The sequence below is a fragment of the Lepidothrix coronata genome, unplaced genomic scaffold (genome assembly GCF_001604755.1).
Source record: "Lepidothrix coronata isolate B3197 unplaced genomic scaffold, Lepidothrix_coronata-1.0 Scaffold133, whole genome shotgun sequence".
In the NCBI taxonomy this organism is placed as follows: domain Eukaryota; kingdom Metazoa; phylum Chordata; class Aves; order Passeriformes; family Pipridae; genus Lepidothrix; species Lepidothrix coronata.
The window spans coordinates 948,157-971,657 of NW_016690313.1; the positions used below are offsets into that span (position 1 = coordinate 948,157).

General features: G+C 37.3%; 1 long non-coding RNA gene across 1 annotated transcript in view; it reads left to right on the plus strand.

The window, feature by feature from the left end:
- Positions 1–1,919: 1,919 nt before the first annotated feature.
- The window catches only part of LOC108503205, a 24,996-nt gene continuing 3,414 nt past the window's right edge, over positions 1,920–23,501 (plus strand). Inside the window, exons 1-2 of the long non-coding RNA XR_001876764.1 lie at positions 1,920–1,991; positions 9,803–9,902. This is a non-coding gene — a long non-coding RNA (uncharacterized LOC108503205). The remainder of the gene's footprint in view (positions 1,992–9,802; positions 9,903–23,501) is intronic.

Here is a 23,501-nt window from a genome sequence, read left to right on the forward strand (position 1 = left end):
GGTCTTTTTTTTTTTTTTTTTTTTTCCTTTAGCAACATCTGGGAGTTGGGGAAAAAAAATCTTATTATGTAAAATAGTCCAGGGGTATTGTATTACCAGATTTTAATATATCTCCTTTGGGTCATTTGGAGGGTTACCTAATGGAATGACCTGCTACATAAGCAACTAAAACACCAAAAAGGAACTTCAGGAAAATTTTCCTGTTACTATAATGGGCATGTTTAACTGAAGAAAAATAGTAGAAATATTCCAAGAAATAACTTTTTTTTTTTTTTTTTTTTTTTTTTTTTTTTTTTTTTAATAATAATAGAGGTCCAGTTCCTAAAATATTTTCTCAGGGAAATCTTAACACTGAAGTTGAACTATTCCTTCAGACTGTTCATTTGAAAAGTTACATTAAACTTAAACATCCACATCCACATAAAACTGGATGTTGCAAAGTGCTCTGCCAGATCTCATCATAAGTAATATTTATATTATTTTCTCAAATACCTTTGCTAGAGGAAAATCAAATAATCTTACTGAAGAGTTCCTACTGCTGTATTTTCACATTCAATATCCAGCGATGCAGAGTCATGAAATCAACCTAATGCCTAAATATATTTTCTCCTATATTTTCTGCAGAAGACATTGTTGAGAGAAGTGAGACAATAGTAGATGCCTTTAAGATGTCAAAAAGTTAACTAAAGCTCTACATTACTTTTGGCATCATTTTGTGGATGTATATTTGTATGTGGGCATGAGTGCAAACACTTGCATATATGGATTTATAAGTACAGCACTACTCACTTTTCTTAATGCTAAAAATGTATTGCTGTGTATTTATGCTTTGCTTATATTTGCAAAAAACTAAAAAGGTACAGAATATCCTGAAGTAGAAAAAATGCACAAGTAGAAAGTAGAATTTCTGACTGTGCTTAAGGCTGGACATTGATCATAGAAGTTCAGAGAAACCTAAGAAAACTAAGGAAATGGAAATGATGATTAAAAAAATGAAATGCATTAGTAGCAAATGTGATTTACATTGAAAGAATAATTGTCATTATTTTTATATTTTAAGAGTTGTTGATTTAAAAATGGATTGTTGTTGCTCAGTAAAAATAATCTAGGAATCCCTATGAGCTGGAGTGAGTGAGAGTAATGGAAAGAAGTCAACTCTGGCACTACATAAAATTAGGAAAAAAAATGATAGCAAAATACTGTAATGCTGTTATATAAATGCCATCATTTGAAATTTTGTATTTTTTTTTTCCACAGGCATAGGAAAGAAAGGAATAGTAAAAATACAACTGGCTTAAAGCTTTGTCTTCAAAAAGAGTAGGAGTATTTTATCTAAAGTAAAAATGAAAAGACTGTGACTCAACTGGGATGAAAACAAATGATTATAAACAACATTATGAAAATAACATTCTAAAAAGCCTCATGCATAAAATAGATATACAAGATGAATTCCAACAAAAACAAGGCTCGTTACATTTTTTTTTCTTCTGACTACTTAATGAAATTCCAGAACTTGCTTTTGCAAGTTATCACTGAGTCCTGTATCTTTGTTGTTTGAAAATAACCATAAATAAACAGATTATTCTTGTTATCTGCTACTTCAGGAGATCTAAGTTTGTATAATGTGGGGTACAAATGTGTACTAAGTCATTAATTCAGCAGGGCCAATACTTATCTACAGGATGTTTTGCAGCGAGGGTCACTGCCAAAGACTCAGCTGGGCTGGGCTGGGTTGAGCACCATGTGGCAACATCCATATTCTTTCTTTAATATGCAGCAAAAAGGTTTTGTGTTTTCAAAACTGATATCTTTTACTCATAATGGAGCAGAATAAGAGACGTAATAATGTAGCAACAAAGAAGAAGAATCTGTTGGAGCTGTTGGAAAACATTTCACTTCAATATGTGTTACAGTGTCCTTCAAACAGAAGACAGGATAAACAAAACTGAGGAGTCTCATGCAATTCAGGACTTCACAGCTGCCTTGATGGTGTGAGTATATTTCTCTTATACATAAATACTCTGCAGTAAAATCATGTGATTGCCCACGCAATACAAAGCTGTAACTCTTGAGTTGCCATGCACAATCTGCCCCAGTCATTTCTTCAAAGCCATGAAAACCAATGGTATCTGTAATCTCATTTTCTTTTTAGTTAGAGGCACAATTACTTATGAAAAATGAATTTAGGAACAGAAATGGAGACAGCTGGAGGCATCAGTTCAAACGTAGTGTATTTTGTGTTTGAGCATGTGAAGCTTACATTTCCAACTAAGAGACAAAGTTTGATGCTTCCACACTGAAAAGTAACTCCTTAATTGTGTTCCTGTGTTTGAATTATATAACTGGTGTATGACTGGTAAGACTTTGCAATTCTGACACCTGAAATTTCTGCAACTGAGAGGTCTGAGAGCATTTGGGCTGGCTCTTTGTGAGCGTCCCTGTTTTGAGCATCCTGCTGGTGTCAGCCCTTTCTGAAGGCTGATTTCGTCAGCATTTCTGAGCCATTTACAAAATGTAACATTATGACAGTGATGGTTATGCAGTTAACTCGATCAGCTGTATTTAACAGCTCCAAGAATGTAAATCCTAAACTGTAACTATGTGGTTACTGTGTCTGTCAAATATAAACACTGACCACTGGAAAGGCTACCTTTATTTTTTTCAAAGGACACTGTAAGGGTGATGTTGATATTTGAATGCGTGGCAAAGGTGATTTTTATTTGTTTAGATGTCTTCTAGACTTCCTTGATTTGAGACATTCTCTCTTCCCAAATGCATAAAGAATATGTATCTGGCTCTTATTGTAATGAAAACATGGCATGAAAGATGTGTAAAAATATTGAAAATATTCTAATGAAAGCTGGAAGAATATGTGCTAAATATAGTTAAAGAAACATACAGTTTATACCTTTAACTTCGTTGGGAGTTAAAGAACTATGTTTTTCTCCTTTATTTTAATGTATGCCATTTGTCCGTGGATACAGAGACTGTAAATTGCAAATTCTGGAAATAATGAATGTGTTTTTTCCAGTTATTAAAGATCATTTAAAGTGTATAATTACTGATGATTCATCTAATATAAAGGGGGAGGAAAATTGTGTTTGTTCCCTGCATTTGCCACTCTCAGCTGTGGTTTTGCCTATGGTTATGCCTCTTTTTCCTCTAGAGGCATAAAAACGTAACCATACATCAGTATTAGAAATTCATTGATATTATAGAAGTTACACATTATGTGCCCTCCCAGACTTGAAACAGAAAACCTACCATATTTTCTGCAGGTGTGTAAGGCAGGGTCTGATAGGTGTGACATGAACATTAGCTCCTCCCAGTGACCGTTGTAATTTAATTGTGCTCAGCTGAGGAAGCTGATTGACGAAGCACAAGCAGCTGCCCAAAAGCTCTAGAGGTCGTGTGGTTGCCTCTTCTACTGTCACAGGCTAAGCAGGAACTGGGGGTCTTTTGTAGCTCTGTGTATAAACCAGAGCTTCCTACAAATCCAGGTCTGCTGCAGGATTTGTGTCCAGGGTATGTTTCATATTCAACTAATAGGGTCTGATATCTTAATTAAAAATATCTTCTGTTTGGTAATGTTGTGTATACTTTTATGAATTCTGAAGTGTAGTTGTTCAGAATTAGGCTTTGTTTCTCATTATCTGGGAGGGTTTCTATTAGTTTTTAAATTGAAGTTGTTAAAATACATGTTGTAAATTAATTTCACTAATTAGTTTTAAAACTCAGTGAGCAGGCCATATATATATAGTTAAACTCCTTTTATGAAAGTTAGATTCTATGGAATTAAACAGCACTGCCTTGAAGACTTTGTTGGAACATTTAAAGAACTGTTTGAACATTTATAGTATTCATAAGAGAGGCTATTAATACATCTGGGAAAATAGTGCCTAAGCTCTAATCAACCTTACCTTGCCAGACAAATATTCTAAGAAACTCTTTGATTAGTTGCATATCCACTATACCTGTGGGTATGTGTATCCACTTTGACTGGTGGACAGCCTATGTGAGAGCTAAAATAGTTCAGGATGACTTTTACACAAAAAGATTTGCTCTTAATTGCCTAAATCAGTGTTGCCTGGATTCCTGCTATGGAGTCCAGCAGGCTGAAGTGAAGAGAATAGAAGCACTTTGCTGGGTTTGGGTCAACTTTACAAACAGCTTGGAAGCACTTTGGGAATTTACTGTCTTAACTTTTTTTTCAACTTAGCCTTTAGTGGTTTCATTGCTATAATGATAACTCTTAATCTTATTTCTGTAACTGTGGTACATAACAGCAAACTTGTGTCTTCTTCCACTTTCTTCACTCTTCCACAGGAAGAAAGTGGATTAATATCCAAGTTTTAGATATTGTTTCCAATGGCAAGTTAATGCACTGAGTACTGGGCATCTGTTATATACATACAGGAATCCTTTACACTCAGGAAATCAACTTGCCATATGATCTGTCTCTTCTAGGAAAGTCTTGTTCTAAAAGCAGAATGTTTCATTTTTGTATTACGGCATTTTGCTGTATTACAAACTCTGGTGATTTCTGGCTTTGTTTTGGAAAAGAAACCCTCATATTTTTCATTTCTTGGCTGGAGAAGACAACAAGTAGTTTCATGCAGGTCAAACTGTGCTGGTGTCATTTGACAGCTGTTTCTGGTGAAGTCCCTGGGAAGCACTTACAGCTCTGTTGTGTGTGAGTGGGGGGATATTACAAAGCTGAATGTTTGATATTGAACCCTCAGAAAATGAAGAGAACCTCCTTAGTTCTGATCACAGTGCTCTATCTAAGCTGTGATAGGGAGTGAAATAACCCTGAGGAACACCTCACGTTATAAAATCAGTCACAGTTGTTCAGTTTGGGAATTTTTTTCATATTGTGGAATTAAGAAACTCTTCAGTGAGAATAAAGAAAACTGTAATGGTGCCTGTCAGAATGAGCCTGGGAATAATTTGCTTTCAGGAATAGAGCTTGCAGATGTTGCAGGTTGAAAATCTTGTTATTTAGTTTGCCTTATTTCTCTATGTGTTTGTGAAGTGATTGAATGTGGTACCTAGAGAGAAACACAGCCTGGAAATTAGACCTGTACTTTCATACTTGGTTATTTGTTGCAACCAAAACCAATCCATAATCAGAGTTTAATTGGCATTCAGAATGAACTGTTGTCTGAAGCTAAAACACATTCCTATCAGTACACACTTATGTTGTTAACTCTTATGTTTTCCTGAATTAATCAGTAAGAAAACATGTTTTGACCTTGCATCATCAAGGGTCCTGCTGTGTAAACTGCAGCTGTTGCTGATGGCTGGTGATCTCTCCAGGCCATCATCAGGGCACCTGCTGCCTCAGGAACTGCACTTGGGAATGTTTTGTGGAGCTGGGGCTCCAGGTGCTGCTGGAAACGGAAGGAAAAGTCTGAGCTTGTGTTTTGTTGGGGCTTTTTTATTGGAAATTCTGGAACTTTTGGGCCAGCTTTAGATATTTTGAGTATTCCATCTGCTTTTAAAGCAGCGTAATTTCTTAGGTAAGCTGCAGTATGGCTGTGAATGCAAGCCCACTCCACCTCCTGGGGTGGTGGGACTCGATTCCACGTCTTCCAGGCAGGCATCTAATCATATATATATATATATTTCTGTAATTGTCAGGCATATCAGATTATTTTTTTGGCTTTCTCTGGCTTTGGTATTGCTTCCCAGCATTTGAAAGAAAACTTTTTTAGCACTGATTAGATATTTTTCTTATAAGTTATAAGCTTTTGAGAGTTACAGAAATGTTTTTTTTGAAGTACATCAGTAATTCACTGAAAAAACCTTTTTTCATTTTTATTAAGAGCAATACTTACTCGTGAGCATGTGTTGGAGTGTTCTCTATCACAAAGACAATTTTCATCTTTTATAAGTCACCTTTTTTTTTAAAAAAAAAAAAAAAGAAGCCTTCAGTTATTTTTTAAATTTGGGATGACTCTGTTACACCTGATCTGAGTGTGGAGTCAATATTCTTCTAAAAATGTTAACACTTTTTGTCAAAAACTTTTCTTTTTTGTCAGGAGAAGACTTCTAATCTCAAAGTTACAAAAGGAGAGTCCCTGCCAGCAGGCAGAAAACTTTTTTTCACTTTTTTGTTTCTGTGAACATTTTAGTCTTCAGAAGACTTGAAATGATTGATAAGAAAAAAATGCCATTAAGTAGCACTTCTGATTTTTTTTTTAATTTCAATTCGATTGGAGTCTCTTGAGGTATTTATGATGGGCATGTTGTAATATGCTGAAAAAAATTTTCACACTGTGAATAAGAAGCCCAGATTGAATAAAACATATTTTACATAAACATCAGCACTACATTTGTGGACTTATTTAGAGATTACAATAGAACCTTTAGTATGAGCAGGAATAGGGCTTGAATAACTTTTGACTGAAATATCTTGTATATGCTCATGTTCCTTCACAGCTATGCTTCAATTATTTTCCAATTATAAAGATGTCTTCCATCAGACTTGTATTTTGCCACAACCAGTCCCAACATGTGTTTTTTTCAAAACTTGTTTCTCATGAGAATTTTTTCCATCTCCTCCATAGAAATTCAGACAAGTCCCATATAAGGATTGTTCAAGTGGCTAACACCTCACAGGGTCAACTGTTTTAATTTAAAAAAAAAAAGAAAGAAAATGAGGGGAGATTGAGGAAATGTGGTTGCACACAGAGCTGAGTTGCTAAGTGGGCTGCTTATTTATTGGATTTTGGTGCTATTTTGACCTCTGATTTATGGCTGCTTTTCATGTCGCTGTTCTCTGGTTCGTGGTCATTTCTTAGTATGTTACAAAATAGATGCAAGGCAAAAAGTTTCTTTCACTGTGCCCTCCCCCCCTCCCCTCCAGTACCCAGTGAATACCTGTCGAACCACTTCCCAGCACAGACACATCTGGCTGTCCGTTGGGAATCGTCCCTGAATCGAGCATTGTCTATGTGCAGACTGACTCTTAATTGAATCATACATGACCAAGCCATACCCTAGGTAGGGAAGCTTACTCTGTGGTTAAAAAAGACTGAGATAAATGAAGAGTACAAGGCACAAAGCATTCTTGACATAAATGCTGTGCAGCACGCTCTGCTTTAATCCTCCTGTGCCTGCTCTCGCAGGTTGGGGTGTCCTGAAGTGCCAGTGCTCACTTCTGTGGAATGCCAAGATGTGAGGTCATGTCTACAGGGAATATAGATCCTGGTTTGTAGAATAAGGTTGTTTGGCTCTGATTTGTGCGCAGAGTATTTTCTTTTGTATGACATTAAAGGGTAATTATAGTTACGCACAGAGAAATGCTAAAAATTGCACCTTTCAGCGTAATCTGCTGGTTTAGGTGAATTCCAAACACCCAGGAGTCACAGAGTGTAGCACCAAGCTTTTTAGTTCTTTGTGTAGTGAGGTTTCCACTGCTTACCTGTGATTTTTGTCATCAAGAAGTGGCATTATTTAGTTGATGAAATTATTGCACTGACTGGTGTTTCTCACCAATGGCCTAATTCTCCTCAGTAATTACAACTGAAAAGTTCAACTTAGATCATATAGCTGAAAAAAACCAGACTTTCAGTTAAAAATATTCACTTTTTCTAAATTATTTTTTAGTTCAGAGAGATATATACACACGTATAAATGTGTGTGCAGATTTATTTGTGATGTGCACTCACTTAAAACAACAAACAAGTGATGGTCTACATCCCATTTTCACTTTTTCCAGTTCTGAAATAAGTTGAAAGACTATAAACTGCCCTTCAACCTTGAATTTTCACTTTATCTCTGTAGTTACATCTAAAGAATAAGCTTTATGTGTGGTCTGTGTATCTGTTTTGACTTGTACCTTTCATCAAATGTGAAAAATTTGTGGTGCACCAGTTCTAGGTGACTTCTGCTTGCAGCACTGAGAATGGAATAAAGATGGGAACTGGAAGCTTTGGGTGGCAGGTTCCATTTTGTTCAACAACAACTTGGGGAACTGGTTAATTTGAGCTGATTGAAGTTAATATTTCTTAAAAAAACCCCAAACATAAAAGACAATTTCTAAGACTTTGGTCTTGAACTAGTTGTGTTTAATGTACAAACTTTTGTCAGAAAACTGTCTCCATCTGACCCTTGAACAAGTTTTATTTTAAATTAGTTTTGTAAGAATGGGTTTAAACATACAGTTATGCTCTGGATTAGTGATATTTTAGAGACTGCACGAAATATTTAAATTTTCTTCAAGAAATACATTGAATGTATCAAAAAATACACTGAAAATAGAGACATTTTCAGGTTTTTTGTGCCATGTGGTCCTTACTATATATAGCAAACAGTCTGGATCTTTTCTGAATAGATTAAGATCTGTCTGGCAGTAGATGGGTTCATTTTATCTGATTTTTCTTCTACCTGGATGCTGTAATACGAAGGGAAAGTAGACATGTAGAAAGAAAAGTTAAAGTGGTGAGAATGAATGTTTGTTTTCCCTCTCTTAAAAGAATCCTCACATTAACTTAAATGATAAAGGTTATGGAGCTCTTGATATATGGATTGTTGCAGTAATTTTAGAGTCATATTTGACTCAAGTGCTTTGCTTGAAGCACTGCTACAGTCCTCTGCATATAGTTTTTAACAGCTATAATATCTTCCCTCTGGAGATTTCCCTTGGATCATTTGGTCTTGGCTGCAGAAGATCCTGGATAAGTGTAGTCTTAAGGCTGAACACATGTTGTTTTTCAGCCAGAGCCCTTTCCAGTTCTGAGATGTGCTGGTTTGAGGCAAGGCTGTGGTTGTCTTTTGTGAGGTGATGTGAAATAAAATCGTCCTTGTCCTCACAGGGTGCGGGGAACTGAAATGTTTTATTTCCCCTTTGGGTACCTTCTAAAAGTAAAAAAAAAAAAAAAAACCAAAAACCAAACAAACAAAAAGGGGTGCAAAGAGCGAGGATGACAGTTATGAAAGTCAGTGCTGTGCACAGGGGTAATCCTTACCTGTTGAACATCTAAGGATGTCAGCACTTATAGGCTGATACTTAGAGCTCAGTGCTAACACACAGAGAAAACTCTGAATTCTGTGTTGCCTTGCATTGCTTTGGTCATAATGCTGAAAACCCCATTATGAAGTTTTTTCTTATATGGGAAAAAAATGTAGTTGCTCTGAGCCTAAACTGTGAAGTACAGAAGTTAAAATTTGCGAAATATCCGATGGATTTAGGGAATGTTAGGCTCATATAACTAAGATAATTTGGAACATTTTGTTCAAGACTATGTCTATCTTATAAACAAGAAACTTCCTTGTATTTGGTATTTTTTCCATACAGTACTGTAATATTTTGTAAGTGAACCAAATATTAAGAATATTTTAATGTCATCTTTCACTTTCAGTAGCAATGTTTACAGAGTTTTCAAATCCCTCCTTGCTTTCTTGCAAGCCAAAAAGTGCTGGAGAAATGGTGGGAATTTCCCAGACAGTCTGGCAAAGATTGACACAGAGAGAGCAAAGGAGTTAATGCTGATGGTCCACTCAGTGCAGTCTGGTGGGTTGTGTTTGTCTGGATCATGTGTGATCTGTAGACTGAATGTCTTACTTGTGGTTGGAGAACATCAGATGTGTTGCTGCCACACAACTTTATGGGAAAGGAATCCAGTTCTGAGACTGATGGGTGAAACGAAGCGTGGAAAGTGGGGATGGGTAGGAGACCTGCCTCTAAGGGGCTTCTCTAGATCTAAATTAAAATGCTAATGTAGATGCACTGTAAATGAGTACTGAGAGTTAATTGTTTTGTTTTGCGTCTTTAACTTGCATGTATTTTTTTCAGGTATATGGAGATGACAAAGGCACATGGGAAGTGCTTCTCTGTTAATGAAAAAGAATAGGGAAATTATTCTGGGAGTCAATCCAGAGCTGTTACAAAAAGAGTAAGTAAATTACAACTTTTAGTTCAAATACTAGATTGTTCAGAATTAAGCAATTTTTTTAGGTTTTTCACTCAAAAAAATCAGGCTTTTACAGCTTTGATGGGTGCCCACCAGGATTACCACGGGGATCAACGTGATATCCCTGGTGCAGCTGGACACTTGCCAGGTAGGGATGTGCTCAGACATCTGAGGTACAGTTGTGACACTGATGTGCAGGAACAACCCTCAGAGGAGCAGTGATGAGAGAAGTCAGCCCTGGTACCAGCTTAGCCTGGCATTTCTGCTCCATAGGTTGTTAAGGAACATCTCTGTGACTCTGAGCGAGAGAGCAGCTGATTTATCTCCTGCCATGTTATCTTAGCTCATTCCTCACATAGCCAGCATATTTTGTGGTGTAAAAAAAAAAAAAAAAATCTCTTTATTCTATCCCTTGTCTAACCAGATGGTCATATAATATCATGTTGTTAATTGATTTGAATTTTGTATCTGGAAACGAATGTGTTTGTTTTTGAAAAGGATTGTGTTTTCTTTTGTGCCTGTTCTGGTGACTGCTTTTACAAAAGTGACAAATTTTTTATGCATTTGTGATAACCATAATGCTTTCTTCTTTTATATAGTAGTTCTGATAGCACTTTCTAATCTGTAGCCCTTTCATGCTGAAAGGTCTTTGAACTACAGGTTCATTGTCAATGAATTGAGAAAGTTGGTCAGAAAATGTCCATATTTTCTATGAGTAGGTGTCTTTCCTTAATCTGGGGTTCATTTTTAGATCAGTAAAATAGTTTGGCTCCAAAGAAGCCTGGTAGAACCTATTACCAATCTTATCTATGCTCAAGTATGAATACTGAAAAAATAGATTTAATGGATCCATTAAAGTATGAATATTTGGTTCAAATTGCTCTGGCATCATTGAAACACCCTAATTCATAAAAGCCAGTTAGTGATTTCTAGTTATATATTAAAAATTCAACTGCTTTGAAAAGTCTTCTTAAAAACTGTCTCCATTCCTGGAGCTCTTTATTGAAAATCTCTTTGGTGACAAATTTCACTTTTCTTTCTGAAATTGTTTTTCAGTGGTGATCACTTCTGGCAAACTGCAAAAAATTGTCCAAAATTTATTTTTAAATTACATTCAGGGCTGTATCTAAGCTTCAGTATAAACTAGTTATGAATTTCAATTTTTTCATCAGTAGTTCTGTTTCATACTTCTTCAGAATCAGGTGTCTATAGGAATATTTCTTTTATTCAGGTCAAAATATTAAGTTGTTACTCTAGCTGACACAAAGCCAGGTTGGATGGGGCTTTGAGCAACTTGTTCTAGTGAAACCCAAGCATTTCTGTGAGTCTGTGAAATAAGAACCACCTGTCTGAGGTTAAATTTTCAAATAATGACTTTGTACCTGTGAATATGCTTTCGAGGGATTATTCTGTGAAAATGCATATCTGTCAGATTCAATTAGTTCAATCCCAAATTGTTCCTTTTTGTCAGTGTTTCACCACTGTTTGGTTTCTATCACTGTTCTTCATTTTTGCAGCTCAGTGTCCCCTATGGTGCTTTACTAAGAGTTTCACTAGAGAAATTTTTAAGCCTTGCCACTGTTAATATCAATTCTGCCCTATCAATACCAGGAACAGTGGAAGTCTGTTTTTGCAAGCCATTAGTGTCAGGCTTCTTTTAAAGAAATCTGCTCAAAATCATGTTGCATGACACACGTGCTGAATTGTTACCTCTATTGATTGCCAACAGCATGTGGGTCTTCTGGGGCTTGGGATGATGATGTTGGGTTCTGCACACTTAGACAAACCTGTTTCACACTGAACATAAACCTACCTAGAGCTCTCAAATGCTTCTCACACCTCAGTTACAGGGCAGTGACTTTGAGACAGTCAAGTCACTGTCTTGGAGACCATTAAATCTTAAATTGCTCTATATTTTTGGATAGAGAACAGGACAGCTACATAGCATGCCCATGATGTGAAATTAAGGTATGTTTATGAGTAAAGACACCTTTTATATGAACACATTTGGATGCTTTAAGGTACTATTCATCATTCTGAGATGCTCAATGCAGGGACCAGAAAACCAAGAAAGGTGGCTGTGCTCAGAATTTTGCCCACTGGTTCCTATATAAACCATGTCTACTTGATACACAAGCCTTCCCTAGGAAAGCTACCAGTCACTCTGCAGCTTTTGTGTATTAAAGAATCCATTATATTCGTACCTACCCACTTAAGAAAAAACAAACTTGCTGTTTTGCTTTTCAAATTATGCCTGATTTGTTCCACTTCTGTCTGCTAGATTAAACATTCCTTTATATAGGGAGTCAATGCTCCACTCAGTGTCTAGGAAGCCCATGTTATTGTAGATGGATGATCCCACATTTTCCTGGAGGAGTCTCTGGGGACAGACCCCTTGTTTCTCTTGTTGAAACAACAGGGAATGCTACCTAGGAGCCCTTTTGTTCCTGGAATCTGTGAGTTTATTAAAGTTCAAAAGAAAGATTATTTATTTATTTTCTCCACACAGATAAAAGCCACATAAAACAAGTTGTAAAAATAAACCAAGACCCCTATGATCTTATTTACACTTTGATCTTTTCTTGATGGTTTCTTGAAGTTCATGTCAGCTTCTTTACTATTCCCTATGTAGCATCCACTGTCTTTCCCTGTATGTTTCCTTGCTGCTATATTTGCTTTTATCAACGCACCCTTGATTTCCCCTCATGGTTTGCTCAAACTCTTCTTCCTTTTGTTAACATTTTAACACCTAGCATTTTCAGTTCTGCATTCAGAGTGGTAAACAAGTAAGTTTTGTTGAGCAGGGAGACAAGGAGGCATTTGGCAATCCCACACCTCCTCCCACCGGAGAGTTTTCTCCTCCCCTTTTATTGTCCCTTCTCTTCACCTGTTTTCCATCATCTTGTTCAGAATAAAATAATGAATTGGATCTGCCTCTGGAGGTTTAAGTTGCTTGCTCAGCATTCTGGTCCTCTTCAGCTCAGGTCTCAGTGCCAATCTTGGTAAGCTACTTGCTGGAGTTCAGAGAACAGGTTTTTGTTCCCAGTTCAAGGTATGTGAGGGTTGCAACCCTCTGCCCATAAATGCTGCCTGATACATCTTCAGTGTCCTCCTCAGTGGTTCCAAAAATCCAGAGAGGTTCCCTCAGAGTTCTGTCTCTGTTACTGCTGAAATGCAATGTTCAGGAATTCTACAGTCCCAGTCTTTGGGCCACTATTGAAGATGTGATTGCCATTCCAAATGATAGTGAGAGAATTTCTAATTGAAATCTTGTTGATTAGGATGGTAGGTCTTTCTTCTACATGTGGGTTGTTTTGCTATTTACCACAGGGATTTCCTGTGCTAGGCCTAGATACCTCTCTTGTTTCTTCCTGACTTTATTTCAGCACAAATGAAACTACTTCTTTTTCACCTAAGCCTTGCACCTCTAAGGATTAATCTGTCAATCTGGACAGGAAAGGGATATCTAAATGCTTTTGCTGTTGTTTCTTAAATAGTTTGTTGCTGAGACCTCTGTAGACATGACTATCTCCATGTCAGGGTGCATTGGAGCCTGTTATGAGATTCCTGAGGAGGGGACATAAAGCGTGTCTGATAAGCTCAGTTGATGGAGAGATGAGGAAGGATGAGGCAGAGATGTGCCTCGAAGGAAAAAGCTGCTTAATCTTTGATAATGAATTGTATTGGCAGCGATAATTGTGTATTTTTTTAAATGTGTCTTATATCTCATTATTCCAATGGTTTCATTATAATAAGAACATAATAAGTGTTTTTGCATGTAAATTACTTTTGCATTGAATTTTGTGCTACAATCCTCCTTGTTTAAGAGGCTGGTTGGGTTTTAGTCTCTGTTAACAGCAACTAAGTTCCTCATATAAACTAGCTGTCTAACCTGTTTATTCTCAACAGAGAGAGACAATGACCCAAATGCCTTGTTTATCCTAAAAACAGTGTGAATTGCCTCAGGTAGGTGTCTATCTCAACCTACAAATTACAGAAATATCCTAAACAACTGCCTTAGACTAGATGACTTAACTTTTAAAATCTCATTTCTTCTGTAGGAAGCAAGAAATCATCTTAAATTAGTGGCTGAAGTAGCTGTTGTGGTTACTGAAATGTAAATTGTCATGCCTCCATTCTGTAACTGGGTGGAGGAAAATGCACTATCTATAAGTTTTTTCCTTTATCTTCTCCTGTATGTATCTCTGATATGTAAATTAGTGACTCCATTAAACTTAGAAACATGTTTATAGAAAACCTCAGATTTCAAATTAAAAAAAATCCATTTTTTTTCATATTGCTACAGGCTGAAAAAGCATGTAAGATTAAGTGATCAATAAATGGAATTTCAGCTGCTAGGGTACTATCTTTTTCTTTCCATGAGTAATCATTAGATACTTCAAACATTGATTTGAACTGATTAATATTGACGAATTCATAGGTATTGGAATACCAAGGCAACGGGCATAACAATATGGAAAACATTGTTTGGTGTCTAGCTGATCTCCAATATTTAGTTTTGCATCATGACTTAAGTACATTATTTAGAAATACAGAAGATTATGTATGTGTGTGAAAATATACCCTCCATTCTTGAGCTCAAATGAGAACTCTTATGTAAGTAATGCATCGATTTTTATCTATTGTTCTACCTCAAAGTCCTTCCCCTTCCATAGCATTTGTTCCCAATGTGACTCTACTGGGTGTGGTTGGGAGGCAATTTAATTAGGTGGTAAGATGGGGTGTAAGTAGATATTATACATATATGTTACATATATATAATCTGTTATATACATGTATTTTTTCAGTGACAAATATGTTTAAGTAATCCCTGTTCTTGTCACCTCATTCCTATGTTATTGCCCCATCTCTGTTATTTTAAGAAATAAGCCCCAAAGGATCAGTTTTCTGGCCTGATTAATCACATATCTAAGAGTTATGAAGGTGAAGGTGTGAAGAACATTTTAGAACAACTATGTGAGTACATGGAGCAGAAGGGGAGATGAGACCTTGCACCAGAGCTGTGACCAAAGAAACACAGTATATAAGTAGCTGTGCTTCAAGTTAGTAGTATTTGCAGAGGAACTGCTTTTTAGTCAGAAGAGATTGGGAAAAGGAAAAGGTTTTAAGATCCATAGGATCATAATAGAATCATAAAATGTTTTGGGTTAGGAGGGACCTTTAAAGATCATCTCGTTCCAGTGTCCTTGCCAGGGACACCTTCCACCAGCCCAGGTTGCTCAGAGCTCCATCCAACCTGGCCTTGAACACTTCCAGGGATGGGGCACACACAGATTCTCTGGGCAACTTGTGCCTGTGCCTCATCACGCTCTCAGCAAAGAATTTCTTCCCAATATCTAACCTAAACCTACTCTCAGTTTAAAGCCATTACTCCTAGTAAAGCCCCTCCCCAGCTCTTTTGTAGCCCCTCTAAGAACAGGAAGGAGCTATCAGGTCTCCCTGGAGCCTTCTCTTCTGCAGGCTGAACAAGCCCAGCCTGTTCCCACAGCAGAGGTGCTCCAGCCCTCGGAGTCTCTTCATGGCCCTTTTCTGGGCTCGCTCCAACAGGTCCGTGTCCTTCCATTGGGGGTCCCAGAGCTGGACGCAGCGCTCCGGGTGGGATCTCACAAGGGCAGGGCAGAGGGACAGACTCCCCTCCCTCTCCCTGCTGGCCGCGCTGCTTTAGGACCTTCTTTGGAGCGCGCTGAGATGGCACATGGGGGGGCGGTGCTGCCGGAAGGGCGAAATCCGCAGCTGGAACACTCTTTGTCACGGCGTTTCCAGCCGGGTCCTGTGGAACGAACCCCGCGGGCCCTTCCCCAGGGATGCCGCGGGCAGGGCGCGTTCATGGGCGCAGTCGGGGCCCGTTAAATGCTGCTCGGCGGCGTTCCCGTGGGATGATCCTGTGGGATCCCGGCGGTCCTGCCGCGCCCCCTGCCGGTGCCGCCCGGCAGCTCTCCCGTCCCGCTCCCCGCCCGCAGCATTCCCGGGAATGGAAGGATCGTTTGGCCCGGCTGCGCTTACTGCGGAGCAACACCGGTTTATCCCCGGCGTTTTCCTTGTTAGTTTACTTATTATTATTATTGTTGTTGCTTTCAGTGCTTAACGAGCTTCAAACCACCAGGCCTCGCCCTTCCCGCTCGGCTTCCTGGAGAGAAAAGGGCAGGAAATTAAAACTCCACTTTCATTGAGATGTGAGGGGAAAAAAAAAAACACGTTTGAAAATTGGGTTTCTTATGGTAGAGACTACAGGTAGGAGCTAAGTGTGTCTGCGGCTGTCAGCAGCATCCTCCTTGTCAAACTAATGCGAGGGGAAGTTTGATAACCCCCAGGTAAAAGCCCTTTGATTTTGATTTTAAATTCCGATAAAATTTTAGAGGTCTTGTTTGAGGCAGGATTTGTTTGCGGGATGTGACATCTCTGTCTCTACTTTCTGTCTTAATGCCTTGTCATAGTTCTTGATGTCTGCCTGTCAGCACAGCGAGAGGGATTTTTTCATGTCTGAATAGTCACCTTAATGATAGCAGATGGAAACGCCACGGGGGGCCCGAGCCCATCACACTGTCATTGTCACAGGCTGCCCTGACCTGCTTCCACTCCTCTATTTTTTTGTCCCTTTTTAAAGGAGAAATGGATGGTAATTGAAAAGGATCTTAAGCAAGACTTAGGAAGCTGCAGACAACACGATTCCCCACTATCTCCCTCTGTTTTCACAAATAAAGTCTTAACCTCTTAAGCATCAATAAGAGTAGAAAGCAAGCTAAATTGGTAAAGCTTTATAAAGATTGGCCTACCAAAGCTTTTTCTTTTGCCTCCTCGGGATACATCCAAGCAGTGCTACACCCTCACTGTGGTTGGCATGTGATTATTTCCTTCACTATATCCTTTATTTGCATAGAATTATCAATTTCCTAAGGAAAAAATGTATGTGGACTAATAATTCATTGCTGTGCTCTGTGTCTTGATCACACGTGAAGTTATGCATATTGACAGGAAACTTCTAAACTCGTGTCTAAAACTAGTTGGGAAGACTCATAGATTCACTGTTGTTTGCTGCAGCATTTTAGGATTATTTTTATTGGGTTTCTCTAGTCTGATTTGCAAAAACTGTGTTAACTTACAACCAGTTAGAAATTTGGTTTTGGTTTAGTAATAATATATTGCTACAAAAACCTGAAAATCAGGAGATTTTTAAGAAAATAATATGTCAATGGAATAATGAAAGGAAATTTTAGTTATATATGGACTTCTCTTTAATATCACATAATAGTAAAATATCCTTCATATCCCTAGAGAAAAATCAAAAGCTATCAGTTTTACTGGATCACAAGTGAACTTCAGAAAGCTGGGACTGTGATGTTTTGCGGTGAAGGTATGAGTTCTGAGGTGTAAGGAAAGCTTTGTACATGGATTTGAATGGCACTTCTGCCACACAGAAATAGCATCCTTTTTTCAATTTTAAACGTTAGAATAGGTTTAAGCTATTTTTTTTTTTCAGCCTAAATACCTTTCACTGTTCTAGTTTCTTAAATGTGTGTTTTATCTGCCTGAAAACTATTTAATCACATTTTGGCTGAAACATATAAAGTGCTTTCTTAAGTTGAAATGGAATCATGTACCGATTATCTTCATTGTTACTCAGAAGCCAAATAAAAATGAGGAATAGCATCAAAGCTTGGTTAATTCCTTAAAATCTTGGATGAAAGCAAGTTCAGGATGCAGGAGAAACAACGAAGTAAATTAAATGATTTTGTAGGGAATTCCATTTAAATGAAAATGGCACACTGTGAGAGGTGAGAGGCACTTGCTGGTTTATTTTTTTATGTTGGAGGGGTTTTTTTGTACTTTATTTTTAGAATGCTTACATTTGATGAAATTAAATGTGTTAAGTGGTGATGCACTTTTGAAAAAAAACTATGGGATACCTGACTAAATCCTTAGGCAATGGGTTACCTTTAAAAGCCTGGCTGTGATCTGGATATTTGACTGCACCAGTGATCAAGCTAATTGATTTGTTTATTTTTTTAAATGCCTGTACTAAATCTAGATTCAGTAATACTCTAGGTAAATTCAGAATCAATTAGAATTGGAAAGCAAGCTAAAAATTACTCAGTGGCAAATCTTCCAGTCATTGTAGAGAAGAGATTCTGACTGAAACATATTATACCTTTTATTTTACTTTCTTACTTTATATAAGCCAATTTGACTATTTAATATATCAGGAAGAGATTGCTTTGGCTATTCTTATACCCATATTCAAATGACCAGCTTTAAACCAATAAAATATATCAGTTCACAATTCAGTGGAAAACAAAGTGGACTATAACATGATTAATAATGAGTAGTTATAGTACTCTGATTTCAAAAGCAGTTTTCCTCTCCTCCCTCTCCCCCCATCAATCTGTGATGGATTTACTTGGAAGGAAAGTAATGTATTGAGCAAATAACATGTTTTATTTTATACAACTTATAAATTTACATTTTACGTGTTTTGCTGTGTTCCTTTTGCTGTGTTATAAAATTATATTTCAGCCCATTAAATCTTACTGTAAAATCAAACTGACAACTAATACTGGCTTATTTCACCACAGTTAATTAAAAGTGGGTTTGTTTGGTTTTTAAGTTAGGCTGCTTTCTCAATATCCCTGCAGTAAAAATCAAGCATACCAAATAATCACAGGGGAAAAAAAGAGGGTTTAAAAACAAACAAAAACCCTCCTCCCCCCAAAAAAAACCCAAGAAGCTCCCAAAACATTTACTTTCTGATTATCTGCCTGAAATACCCAAATCCACAACAGGAAAATAAATGCCAGTGAGGTGGAAATCATTTAAGCACAAAACACTATGAGATGTACACAGTGGAAAATATTGAAGGAAAAGACATACAAAATCATTTTTTCAATTTATCTGAATAATACTTATCCTAGCTATGACTTGTATCTGAAAATAATCCGTGAATCTTTAAGGCAAGTGTCTTACAATATCCTTTAATAAATTGTTCCTACTTCTCTTTTCTAACAGGTTAAATATTTTCAGATGTATAACTATTACAGGTCACTGATCAGTTAACAGTCGTCAATGGATATTTCCTAATTTTATTCTGGTAAATAATCTTAAAATATGCATAATTTCCTAATGTTTTATCCAAAGATATTTTTAGTGCTTCTAAATCATGAATAGTCACTAACCATCACCTTTATCATCAGTGGAAAGACCATCATACAGCTCAAATCTCTCTCTTTTGAAACAGTTCTTATTTTCACCAGTATCAATCTAGCACTAAGATATCAATCACATTGAATAACCTACAACCTATAGGTTAAAAAAGGCAAAAAACTGGCTGCTGGGAGGGTGTCTGAGTTGGAAGTACCTGAAGCTACACCAGCCAGGTGGCTGTTGGGTTGTTATTTTTGTGTCCAGGATGTAAAAATGCAATACAGGTGCTTGTATTTCCTTTCTTGATTCACTCTGCAGAGCACTCAGTGCCATGTGCACTGGCTCTGTGTATATAATCTCATTACTGGCTTTGCAGCTGTTTGATTTTACTCAAAGGTCAGCTTTGATGTTCTTTCTATATCCAGGTCTCCCTTAAATTATGTTCTGAGGTTGACCTTTGACAGAGTAACTGCAGCTGGGAACGGTGATGTTACAGTTTATTTATATAACTTTTCTGAATCCTAATTTTTATTCGCTGATTGGATGTGACAAGTGCATTAATTGCCCCTCTGTCAAAGTTCTCTGGTATAATAGAATAATTGGGCTTAGAGGGAGAGGGGGGGAAAGAGACTTTTAAAAAAAATTAAAACATTTCTCTATTGAAGCTAATTGCTGATTGGTAACTAGCACAACATAACTAATTTTTATACCTGCTGAAACAATGAAAAACTGGTGATCAAGTGAATTTATTACAGCCTTCTTATAACAGGATGTGTCCTTCAATAAACAGGAATAACATCTCCATTCCTGTTTGCAGAAGTTTTAAAGGTTATTTCAACTGTGCTTTCAGGAAATTGAGGAAAAAAAAATCATGCTTGTTTTGATGTTTCCTAAAATATATCTTAAGTAAAAGTTTCCAGTGGGCTAAAACAGAATCTACCTGAGTTTCTTAATGCCTTATGATGTCTTATGTGCAATTTTGTTCCTGGGATTATCTTGATCCTGTAAGTGCCTGCACATCCAAGTTCTGAGTAGTCAACATTCAGGGTCTGATCAGCTTCGTTCACTGTCAGGAGAATGCTTGTGTGGTCAGAACAAGCAGCCATAAATGTATGTGTGTTTGCAGCATTAGGATGTATGTTAAGTATTATTAAATGTACATATTGATTCTTAAGTACTAACCAAGAAAAACAATTATGCACAACAACAATAACCTAAATTTATCTTTCTCAGGTCTCTCATTGCTATTGCTCACTGGCTGGCTTTTTGAAAGACAGTTGAGGTTTGCACAAGTAAACTCTGTTTTTAGACAATAGTTTAACCTCATACTTGTGTGCATCTGTAACAAGTAGTCACAATGTTTGCTTAGGTACAAATTAAACTTTTTGCTTTAGTCAAATAAAGAGGCAATTTATCTCTAACAGGCAGGTACTGAACTAGAATTGATAACTATAATGGGATATTTATTGTGAGTTATCTAGACTACCTCTATCTTTAACTGAGGGGAGTACACATTTGTAAAGAGCTATCAATTTTATCCTAAAGTAAATTCCTAGAGAGGTTTCCTGCATTGCCCTCCACTGATACTTATTTCTCATCACTGGCTTGAGAGCTGGGCTGGCTCAGTGTGGATATCTGAGATTAACTCAGATGAGCCTCACCTCTGGGGCTGTTCCTGACAACAGTGGAGAAACCAGCTGAGTTGTCTTAGAAGAATGTACATAATTTTGGTTAGAGGGTCTGTACACAGCAGTTTGCCAGTATTGATCCCTGCAACACAGTCAGTTTTGGATAAATTCCTGGTCACTGGAACTGCTGGTTCCCTTTCTTGGTGGGATGCAAGGAGGGTGCATGGAGAAGATGCTAGAAGTGATTAGTACTTCTCTGACTTCAGGACTTAAGTGTTACCCAGCTTCCTTCTGGCAACAGAATAGTAATCTGCTCAACAATTTTTTTCTGAATAGTCAACTTCAACACTGTTTATTTGCTGTGCAGTGGTTTTATATTTCGTCAGCTCACAGTGATATAATGTCTCTGAGAGCGATCATTTTACGATCTAGAACATTTCAATATTCCTAGTGTAAATACATTATAAAATGAAAGGAATAGATAATACAGATGTAAACCCAGAAACTGTGCTTATATGTTCTGGCTTTGATATTAGAAAACAGGATGAAAGAATCCAGGAGTTATGCATCTGGAATGCACACTATACTGTAAGCTGTAATGTGGTATCTTCAAGAGGGACTCTTTAAAGCTAAATTCAGGATAAAGGTGCTAGATACAGTATAATTTTAGTCTCGGAGGCTTAAAGTTCAGTGAGGTACAGAAAATTCTGAGAGGATTACACTAAGAGGGGAAAAGGCTCAGATGCACGTTCTGGATGTATATACTTTAAAAAGGTCTTCAGATTTAGGTATTAGAGCTGAGCCCCTGGCTGTTACTTTTAATCTTTTATTGCCAAATAAAACCTTTCCAGCAGAGGAGACTTCAGGATGTATAATCCTCGTGCATAAGCCTGGGATTGTAGCTAACCTTGCCAATTAGAGCCTGTTGTTCTTTTATCACCGAGAAGGATCATCTATAAACCAGCCAGTTGGGATAGACAGTCATCAACTGATATAATCTCTCAGAATTTTGTCAACTGCTTTGGGTTTTTGTCAGAGGGCATGGGGGGGAGAGTCGCTGTTGTTGGGTTTGGGGGGTTTGTTTTGACAAGTATTGCCCTTGCCATAGTTCAGCAGGCTGTTTCTGCTGGGATTTTGGAGGCATTATTGTGTGCCTTTCTGTGTTCTTCCTCTTTTGGCAGAATGTGAAATGATTTCAATGTCTCTGTAAAGATCACAAATTTCTTTCTTTCACAGAGGGGAAATCTTCAGCGTTTTGGATAATTCAAGTCTGATTTTCCACCATGCTGTTGCATCTTATGTATAACCATTCAATACTCAAGGTGCTTTGAATACAAGAAAACATAATAGATGAAAATAATTGAGACCCATTTATGAGTTAAACACATTAAGTAGAGTTTAGCCCTTTACCGTGAATACTTCGTCAAACTATTGTTATTAGAATGAATTTTTGTTAATATAAAAAACAAGATGAAAAAAACTTAGATTGCCTACAGTTTTGATTTGACTGCACTGGCATTCTTTTTGAAGTCTTTCCCCTTGAATGTTTTTTGATAATACAGGGTTTCACTTAGCTAATCAGTGAACAAACCCTTTTTATTCTCAATTTTACTTTTTTTTGATTTTTTTTTTTGGTAGGCTTTTATTAGATCCATTATATTCTTTTCCAAGTTTTACAAGCTAATTTAAGAGAATTTTGTGTTTATCTTATGCTTAAGAGAACTCCAAAGTGCCATAAAGGCACCATGTCTGTAATTTGTGATACAACAGTTTTGCATGGCACAATGAAATAATCTGTATAATTTTTCCTGCTGTTTTCAAACTTCACAAACTTTTCCAGCTTTGTTTGCAACTTAGCTCTGTCTCAGCTAAATTCCTCTGTAACTCTCTCATGGGATGCTAGGCTTGAACAAGCTGTAAAATTAATTGAAAAAGTTGAAGTCCCCAAAAAGAAAGTCAACAGCCAGTCATTTCTGTAGGTCCTATTTCATCTGATTCTGTGTTTTAAAACACTTATGGGGCAAGAGTAGCATGATGTTGGCTCTTTCTGTACTGTGAAAACCATGATGCTTCTTTTTACTGCTGGGAGTTCTATTCTTGTGATCAACCACTAAAAGAAATATTGAAAGGTTAAAATTTTTAACCTAAAATTAATTAATGTCACTGTAAACATTGTGTGGCAATTACCTCTTTCTGTGGGTGTTACTTCTTACCAAAGGTTTTTATTTATGAAAAGGAATCTGATCTTCACCATGAAACCACGGGAGCTCTACCAGCTCTGCTCCCAGCAAGGGTGGAGGAGTTTTGGATAAATTCCTGGTTGCTGGAACTGGAACGCAAGGAAGGGAAGTCCTTCTCATGTTTCTGTCAGGTGTGGGCTGTAGAAGGCTTGAAATGCCCATGGAAGGGCAACCTGGGAATCTGATTCTACTCTCCCTGTGTTTGCACTCTCACTGCATTTTGAATATTCCTCTCGTGACAACAACGGTGGATTTTTGTCCTTCTTCGAAGTTGAAAAGGCTGGATTGATTTGTATTTCAAAGAGAATTGAACTTTAAATTTGGGAATTTATACCAGGCAGGAACAATAATTTCTTGGGCTAAACCAGAAACAATATATTCTAAAGTGATACTCCTTAGTTTAATTGCTGTGAGATAAACTCTAGTTTCTCTAATTTTGCCAGTGTCCTGATTGCAAAAGTTACCATGAGGAAAACAGAATCTTAAAATGCTTCTAGTGGAAATAAGTCTCTCTCTCTCTCTCTCTCTCTCTCTCTCTCTCTCTCTCTCTCTCTCTC